Genomic DNA, 9,767 nt, shown 5'->3' on the forward strand with positions numbered 1-9,767 from the left:
GACTGGGAAAACTTCACATGAGTGACAAACAACCAATGTTCAAAAGAAGACTAAACTGTGCAAATGCACACACACAAAAAAATGATAATCAATAAATAAATAATACTGAGAACATAAGTAGCAGAGTCCTTTGTGGAATCAGTTCATTGTTGAGGGGAGTGAAGTTGTCCATCCTGGTTCAGGAGCCTGATGGTTGAAGGGTAATAACTGTACCTGTGTTACGTACCCGTGACACGTGACAGTGGTACCCTTGTCCTGTGACTGGGGTTGAAGCTATACTGGACTTGAGGTAATGGTCTTGTGATGGTGGAGTGATGTCATTTTCCCGCCAGTAGAGATCATGTGACAGGTTTTTTTTACAGGGTATAAGAGGAGGACCCCTCCCTGTGAGGTGGGGCAGTTCGTGGCTGGATTTGCCATGTTGACTTCATGCCACTGCGTGATTTAATGTGATGATGCAGTTTAGTTGAAAGATGGAGTTTTATCTAATACCTAAAGTTTAAAAGGTCATTGCCAGCAGTTTCTTTACAATACTGCTAGTTGAGAATCAGTGGAGAGTGAAAATCGGAGTTCGGGAGTTAAAGATCGAGGAGCATCGATTTTCGACGGTGAAACGGGTTCGACCTTGTTTGATCCTTATTCGGAAGGATTTCGTTGACTATTCTCGTGTTAATCTCTGGGATTCCAGAAAGGATTGAGAAAAGGTCAGTGCCTTTAAGCCATTTTGTTTCATAAAATTCTTCGTGGGAAAAGGTCGACTTCGGGGACTGAAGAAAAACGATGTGAAAGAGAATTTAAATCGTCTTAAAAAGTCTCTCCTCTTAAATGGACTGTGAGCATTTTTGAACATTTGGCAATACTACTTTAAAGAACTGTCCTTGCAACATCGCTTTAAGGACTGTAAGCTTCATTGCTTTAAGAACTGTTTAAGCTGCCGCACAGCAGCTGATTTCCGGTTATGTTAGTGATTTGTTTACTTTTGGGGGGTTTGTTTTCAGTGTTTAATAAACGTGTTATTTGTTATAAAAACCCTTGCCTAACTCATATATTTATTGTTGCCTGAATACGTAACACCTGAAACTGGTGGTGTTGGACCTGGCTCCTGTATGTCCTTCCCGATGGCAGTAACAAGAAGAGGGCATAGCCTGAATGGTGATGGATGCTGCTTTCTTGTGACAGCACTCCTTGTAGATGTGCTCAGTGGTGAGGAGGGCTTTCCTGTGATGTAGTCCCCTCAATACCAGCATGGATGGAGGGTTCAACAGAAGAAAGAAGCCATAGCTAGCAGGACAATATATGTTAGTTCTGAAGAGTATGAATTATGAGCAGTAACCTAAAAATTTCCTAGAAGTGCTATTGATCTCCCATTGTCTTCCCCCTGGCATGCATATAATTTCTTTTACAACCCTAACTGGAACATCAAAATCTACCCCCTCATTACCTCAGAGCTTTAGTCAGTCTTTCCTTGAACTTTGATAACTACCTATCCCCTTCCCACCCAACTGCCTGGTTTCTTTTCCCAGTGTTAACTAATTGTGTAGAACTCTCACTTCTGACTCCTCCAAAAACAGTTGCAAGGATCTCATATTATATTTTGCCAGTGTGATTAAGACCATTGCTTAGCTGCTTCTACTGCTTCCCTTTCTTCAGTTGTACTATCACGCCAAATTTTATTGCTGCCCCTAAACCCAGCTCCAGCTTCAACACTCTCCAGGTTCTGTTAACTCTATTCCTGCCTCTGAGAACCCATCTTATCCAACTCCCTTTCTCTCAGTCTCATCCCTTCTTTCCACACCTACCTTTAACCCCTCTGTCCTTGCAAACTACAGCAGCTCCACCATCAGAGATTGTGGTGTTCTATCTCAGTGTCAATGTCTGGGTCAATGAAAAAATTTTAATGGGGGGGGGGGACGGTGCCAGATGAAGCATTTTTAATTAACAGTTACCGAAGAACTTTGGTACAAGGAATGGTTTTAGAATAAAAGAAAACTTAGAACACAACAGAAAGCTATTCATACCTACATCAGCACTATGAAAGTGCTTCAATGACTCCTATTCATCTATCTCTAGCCCTGCAAATGTTCTCTTCAACTGTTTGAAAATTTGCTTTAGAAGTGTATTGGTGGTCCTGCCTCTGGCACTTTTTCATTTAAATTATGGGATAAAAACACCCCCTGGGTGTAGCCCTGATTGCTTCACCAATTACCTATTGCCAAAGTGTGCTATCATTCTACTGCTTTTTCCTTGTGCATCATCAGCTTCTTTCTCATGAGGTGATGGAAGCTCCCACTCGTTGACAGCATTGCACAGCAAAGGCGCAAGATGCAGTAGAAAACCCGAATCACCCTGTGGGTCACACCCCTGATTTATGTAACTAATAGAGGCATTAACTGAAGAATTTAGCATTCCGCTTAACAACAGCCCTTGTTGTCATAGAGCTATTGAGTCTCAGCGTTGGACAGCACGGAAATGCTCCCATGCTCTTGATCCAGACCAAGTCCAAAAATGTCATTAACCCCATTTTGATGAGAGAGGTCAAAGAGTCACCAGCTGAAGCAAGAGAGAAACTATCTTGACCTCTGGTGACTACAAAGTAGGTCTAATCTGTCATCGCCACCTGCAGTGTTTTATTTTGCTCCTACATTATTGCTTATACAGGAAGATAGGAATGTGACAAGGAAGCAAAATAGGTGCACCAAAACCCATAAATAAGATTAAATCTGTTGTTTTACACATAACTATTAGTTCTATTTGAAATACATAAAATTTCCATTAATTCAGAAAGTTAACTTAAAATTAGCAGCCCAAGGTTTAATGTTACAGAGAAAATTCACCATGTACATGTAGTACAGAACAATGTCAGGAGGTGAATGATCTGAAAGGCTGACAAAAAGAACCATCTGTGGACACTGCTGCCAAAAATCTTTGGTCTCTTGGGTAATTTTGTTTTTGCGACTGGAGGAATCTCAATGGTGCAAGTTTTCACTGTTGCCTGAAACATGGATGCAGCCTTGTAATATACTAACCTATACAGAATGACTCACATGTTACAAAACTATTAGGTCATGAGGACTAAAGGCAGGAGTAAGTCATTCATTGTTTACTGCCTTCTCTCAGTGTGATAAGATCGCAGCCCCACTTTTTACTTCAACACCGCTTTCCTGCTGTAACTACATTTCCCACTATTTCCTTAAGACCCAAATGTCAATTGATTTCTATCATATTCCATTTTTCATCTGTCTCTAAATTAAGTCAACACATTTTCAGACCAAATCTTGGATTTGACAGAAATTAAAGTTTGCAATACATGGATTTATTTTAGAACCACTGAATATTTCTGCTAATTTGGCTGTCTGATGGATATGGGATTGCAAAGAATCATCTGAATTATTACTTCACCCAACTGGTCAAAACGAGAATTACTTCAGTTTTTCTCACCTTAATTTAACAACATGTCTTTCTTTCTGTTACAGATTTATCAACCTTTTTCTGAAAGACATCTATGATATTTATGTAAAATATCCCCTATGGCATTTCATTACTCCCTGGAATTTAGCAGAAATTTTTATTATGTTTATCGATACCTTTTACCATGTTTTATATTAATGGTCCATGATTCAGGACTGCAGCTCTGAAAGAAAAAAGAATCAGAATCAGGTTTATTAATACTGACGTATGTCATGAAACTTGTCATTTGTGACAGCAGTGCGGTGCAATACAGTAGAAACTGTTATAATAAGAAAAATAAGTAGATAAATAAATAAAAGGAGAGAAAATTAGTGAGGTAGTGTTCAGGGATTCGTGGCAGAAATCTGTTGGCGGAGTGAAAGAAGCTGTTCCTAAAATGTTGAGTATGTCTTCAGGCTCTTGTAGTCGCCCCCTATTGGTAGTAATGGGAAGAGGGCATGTCTTGGGTGAAGGGCGTTCTTAATGATGGATGTCACCTTCTTGAGACATGGCCTTTTGAAGATGTCCTTGATGGTGGGCTGGCTAACACCCATGATGGAGCCAACTGAATCTACAACCCTTTGCAGCTTGTGTAGATGTACAGAAGAAACATCTTCTGTAAATCTGCAGCACCAAACATCTTTATTTTCATATGGAAAGAGCTTGCACTTAATTACATTTAAAACCTCTCCTGATGGCATACTTGAAAATCTTACCTTTTTAATGGATTTTTTTACTATTACCCATGCATATTTTAAGTTAAACAGAATTATAAATACCATCATTATCACTTGATTGGAACAAACACAAATGGCAAAAATGTTGAAAAGGATGAACTAGGCTATCCATGCTATGAAGCACAATTCAGGAACTTTCTTAAACCCACAAACAGCATTCTCTGAGATGATTGGGTTCTGGAATGATTCATCAAATGGAAAAAATAAGTAAGGGTGTCCTCTCAATGGAAATAGAGTATATAGATTCACAGAGTTATACAACATGGAAGTAGGCTCTTCAGACAAACCCATCCATGCTGACTAAGATGTCTAAACCAGCTATTCCTATTTGGCCCATACCAATCTAAACCTTTTCTATCTATTGTTATGTACCCCGTAACTGGGTTACTTACCAGCAAAGATAGAGAGGTCCGTTGAAGTCTGATGGTACTATTTTTAACAGTATTTATTGATAAAAATACACAAAATAATATCAATGCAAACATACAGATAATATACGTCGTCAATACTAAATCTAAAGCGCGGGTATAATAATAATCAATAAGAAATAGCTCTATCGTTGTCTAGGGGATAATGTATTGTCCGATGGAAATATAAAAGTCACTTTAGTTCCTTCAAGCTGCAGCTCTTTGGTTGGAGAGAAAAATGGGTTAAAACTTGCCCATTCCTTTTATGATGTCAATCCTTCGAGAGTCGTTGGGAGTTGATTTCCCCGTTGTTAGCAAAAAACCGTTCTTTCGTGGTAAAGGCCAACCGATTCCGGGGCAAATGGAAAAGGACGCACGTGGCCTTCCCACTGGTGTTCGCAATTACGGGATCGCTAGCGTTTCTTCTGGTGTGTCTGAGGGGCTGTTCCCACAGACCCTCTTTTATCCTGACTCACAGGGTCTCAGGTGTCAATCAGGTTGGGATGATGCAATCCCTCCACCAACCAGCCCACTTTGCCTGAGGGCTTTCACGAAGCACAGTATTTCAATACACAATTCCGTCTCCAAGTGACAATGGCCGTTTCCCGTAGCTTCATATCGCCGGGGGGGGGGGGAGGGGGCCAAGACATTCCAAACGTCTCTCTCTCATTTCCTGGGTCTCCTGACCCAAATCAATAGCGATCCTGCGATTCTCAAAAAGGAGGGGGCTGCAGGCGTAACACTATATACCTGTCCAAGTGTCCTTTAAACATTATAATTGTGCCCTCCTCTACAACTTCTTCTGGTAGCTCATTCCATATATATCCATCATCCTCAGAGTGAAAATGTTGGCCACAGGTCCATTTTGAATATTTGCTTTCTCACCTTAAAACTTGCTCAGCCTGGGAATAAGTCAGTGAACATAAAGCTTGTCTGTGTCGCTCAAAGTGTAGAATGAGACGGTTCAGCGCCAACTCTCTGAGAATCCCATTGCCCTGCTTATTCCCCTTTAACCTATGGTCTCTCACATGCCCCTCAACTCTACCCTCGTTTTCCTATAATGACCCCCCCCCCACCCACACACAGACGCAAACATTCACACACTGCGCACTATTACCATCACCAAAGAATTTGCCAAAATTAGTGTGTCATTTAGATGTGAGAGGAAACCAGAGCACCTGGAAAAAACGTTCACGTGGTCACAAAGAGAAAATGCTGACTCCGCATGGATAGCACCTGTGGTCAGAACTGAACCTGCATCACTGGAGGAGTAAGGCAGCTAGACTGACTGTTATGACATTATGCCACCAAAGTCAAGGCAAATGATATGAGTCCCTAATTGGAATTACTTTCCAAATTTCTGAAAGTAGTACAGTGTGAGGGTAGAGAAGGTGAGGGGGAGTATGAATGCTGGGGTGGGGTGGGGGGAGGTAAGGAACAGTTATGGCATAAGGGATTTATGGAGTAGAAACAATACAATTACATAGTAGAATGGTAGATTTTGCATGAATATCAGAAATGACAAATAGCCAAAGAATCCCTAAAATGGAATGGTGAATGGTAGATCTGTGGATGTTCTCCATATGGATTTTAGTAGGGTATTTGCAATCAATTGCCCAATGAAACTAAGACAGAGGATAGTGGTCGATGGGACTTATTCTGACTGGAGGTCTGTGACTAGCGTGCTCTACAGATAACCATACAAGGACCTCTGCAGTTTGTGGTGTGTATATATATAAATGACCTGGATGAAAATATAGATTGGTGGTTTATAAGGTTTTGCCAAAGTTTGCTGGTGTTGTGGATCGCATACAAGGCTGGCAACGGATACAGCAGGCAATAGATCAGTTGTAAATATGAGTGGAGAAATGGCAAATGGAGTTTAACCCAGTCAAATGTAAAATGTTGTACTTTGGGAGATGAAATGCAAAGAGACCCTTAGCAGTGTTGATGTGCCGGGGGATCATGGGGTCCAAGTTCATACTGCCCTGAATGTGGCTGCCCAGGTTGCCGGGGTTGTGAAGAAAGCATGTAAGATGCCTTTATTAGTTCAAGAGGCAGCAAGTTAATTTGCAGCTTTATAAAACTCTTGATAAGCTGCATTTGGAGAATTGCATTCATTTCTGATTGCACCATCATAAGAAGGATGTCAAAGCTTTTAGACGGTGCAGAAGAGTTTTAAAAGGATCCTGTCTGGATTAGAGGTCACGTGCTAAGAGAGGTTGAACAGGCTTTGGTTGTTTTCTCAGAAGTGGTGAAGGCTGAGGAGAGATCTGATAGAGGCTTATAAGATTATAAGAGGCATTGACAGAGTTAAGTTTCTTTCTCCCAAGGTTGAAATGTTTAATACCAGGTGGCATGTATTTAAAGTGAGAAGAGTTGAGTTTGGGTGAAATGTAAGGGGCAAACCTTTTACATGGACATTGGTGGGAATACACTGCCTGGCGTGGTGATGGAGGCAGACATGGCAGGAATGTTCAAGAGGCTTTTAGATGGATACATGAATGTGCAGGAAAAAGAAGGATATGGACATTGTGTAGGAGGAAAGGATTAGTTTAGCTGGGCATTTGATGATTAATTTAATTAGTCTGATACAGAATTGTGGGCTGAAGGGCCTGTTCCTGTGTTGTACTGTATTATGTCCTGACTCAAAGAGGCATGTAAGCAAGGCACGTTAGAAACAAATGATTCAAGAACCATTCTAAGTGTGAAAAACAGCCAGCAGGACAATTTGAATGTTCTCCAGTATCTGCAACATTTCATTAGTGTGACAGTTTTCCTCATTTTCTTCAAATTATTTGTGCTTTACTCTTATTTTTTTTCCCTTTTCCTTTACATGTGTTTAGCATTAGCCCTTCTTTACCTTAAGCACATTTCCCTTTCTAGTTTTTCACTTTGGCACCGTGCTGGAGTTAAACCACACCACATGAGGGCTTGGTTCACTATGTGACTTAGTACTAATCCCTGCCGTGGACAGGGGTTTCTTTTACACGTCACAACAAGACTTCCATGTTATTTGTTCTTATGAACCAGTTGGTAATCTTTATGTAAGGATATAATGGATTAGTTCAAGCCCCGTTCCAAGAAGTTGAATGTAGGAATCTGGGCTGATGCTCCAATAAAATAGGGAGAGTGTCTGATGCTTTGGAGATCCTATCTTTCAGATGAGCTTCAATTGAATATAACTACATCACATTCGTGTGAAGAAATGCAGTGCCCTGGCCAAATGTTGTCCCTCAGACAACATTACTAAAATCTGGTCATCAGTGTGCTGTTTGTTGGAGCTTGCCATGCACATACTGGTGGCTTCACTAACAGAATAGCCATAATGATGATACTTCAAAAGTTTTAGGAATCTAAATAGCACATAAATAGTTGCATTCAGATTCTGTTCCAGACAGTGAACATCTCATTTGGTTTCAGATTAACCAACTATGGATAAACGTATATGTATTCTGTGTACTGCTGACTTTTCTAAAATTTGTTTTTTTAAAAAGTCTTTCTATTTAGCTTGTTGTTCTGTGTCCTCTTGCTATCATGACAAGATTAGAGCTGTGTTTTATTTGTTCATTCCTTCCAAGTTGGATGTGAAATACCCAACTTAGGTTCCTTTGGCTGTGTATGGACCTCATTTCTGGTACATACTACCTGCCATTTCACATTTATATCTCCCCTTTGCAGTTCACCAGATATTGACAATACCATCATTTGGCCATTACCTTTTTTGACACCTCATAGTAAGTGTGAACTTACTTTTCAGCAATAATGTCAGGACATAAATCACAATCAAGTCTTGTACTATCTTCAAATGACGACTACTCACAACACTTGGATACAATACTGATGAATGTCCCGATATCAGGTATGAGAGATGATTTGTAAATGAAGATTTGTTATACATGCAAAACTACATTCTCCATCATATTTAGAGAGGTGACTATAAAAAATGCTTTGTGGAGAACCTAATTCAATTCTTTCACAAATATCTTACGGCAGTTGAATCCAGTCTATTACTATGAAGAGGATCAATAGACAACATAAAGGCATAAAATGTGAAATGTGAAGGGATATGTATGTTCACTTGTTAAGAATGATCTATGATGCATGTTCAGAACATGGACCAAAAATCTAACACAAAAGATTCTGATTTCTCTGTACAGTAATGACATTAACAATAAAAACAATTTCTGATTAGGTAGGGTTTTAGATGCTCTGTCATATTTCAGAGATGCAGAAGAAAGCACTAATATTGAGAAAGAGGATGGATCAAGAGGGTCAACCAGGAATTTGGAAAATAAGGCACATTTTAATAAATTCTTCATGGAAGTGCAGAAGTAAGAGGGTCCCAAAAGGGAAGAAGGTAGGGTCTAGATGGCAAAACTGCAGCTGTCTAATGTGTAGGGGATTGTTTGAAAACTTACCATCATCATTAACTTTCAAGTACTTGCCCTCTCTCAAATATTTCAATATGGACTTTGACAGACAGTGGGGGCTTTATTTGAAGAATAATAATGCGTCTATACCAGACCTAATTTTAATTTTAAAGATACCATTTGTAGAAGTATATATATACGTATATATATTTCATTCTGACAGTCAAGAGGCAAAAAAAGGTATCTTATTTTACCCTATTACAAATAGGAAGGAAATAGGTCATGTGACTTTATTTCCATGAAAGCAATGTCATTGGCATTTACTACGTTCATGTAGCAGATGAAAAACTTAAGATAATGGATTTTAGGCACAATGTCAAAATCCCTTTAATTTTATTTTGGTAATGCATTGTCTTACCAATCTTTTTAGATTTTAAAAATTGGATCATGACTCCAAGAAAGGAGGACATTGCAGAGATTTAAACAAGAAAAGCACAAAAATAGTAAAAGTTATTGCATATAGTTATATGCAATAACTACTAATATTTAATGTTTTTTCCACACTGAATACTGTATGCAATAAATCAATCTGATTAGTGCATAGGTAACTTTGATAAAGTATTGCTTATGCCAAAAATATCTGATTTAAATTCAGTAATGCTAACCAACCTTAATACAATATGTATAGATTTCATTTTTACTGTGGAGTCACCAAAAGTGATGACACAGAGGTGACCTATTAGTTGATACTGTTTTTCAATTAGACTTCACATAATAACTGCTGACCAAAATGAAGCCTTTAG

This window comes from Hemitrygon akajei, chromosome 7 (assembly GCF_048418815.1).
Source record: "Hemitrygon akajei chromosome 7, sHemAka1.3, whole genome shotgun sequence".
NCBI classification, from domain to species: domain Eukaryota; kingdom Metazoa; phylum Chordata; class Chondrichthyes; order Myliobatiformes; family Dasyatidae; genus Hemitrygon; species Hemitrygon akajei.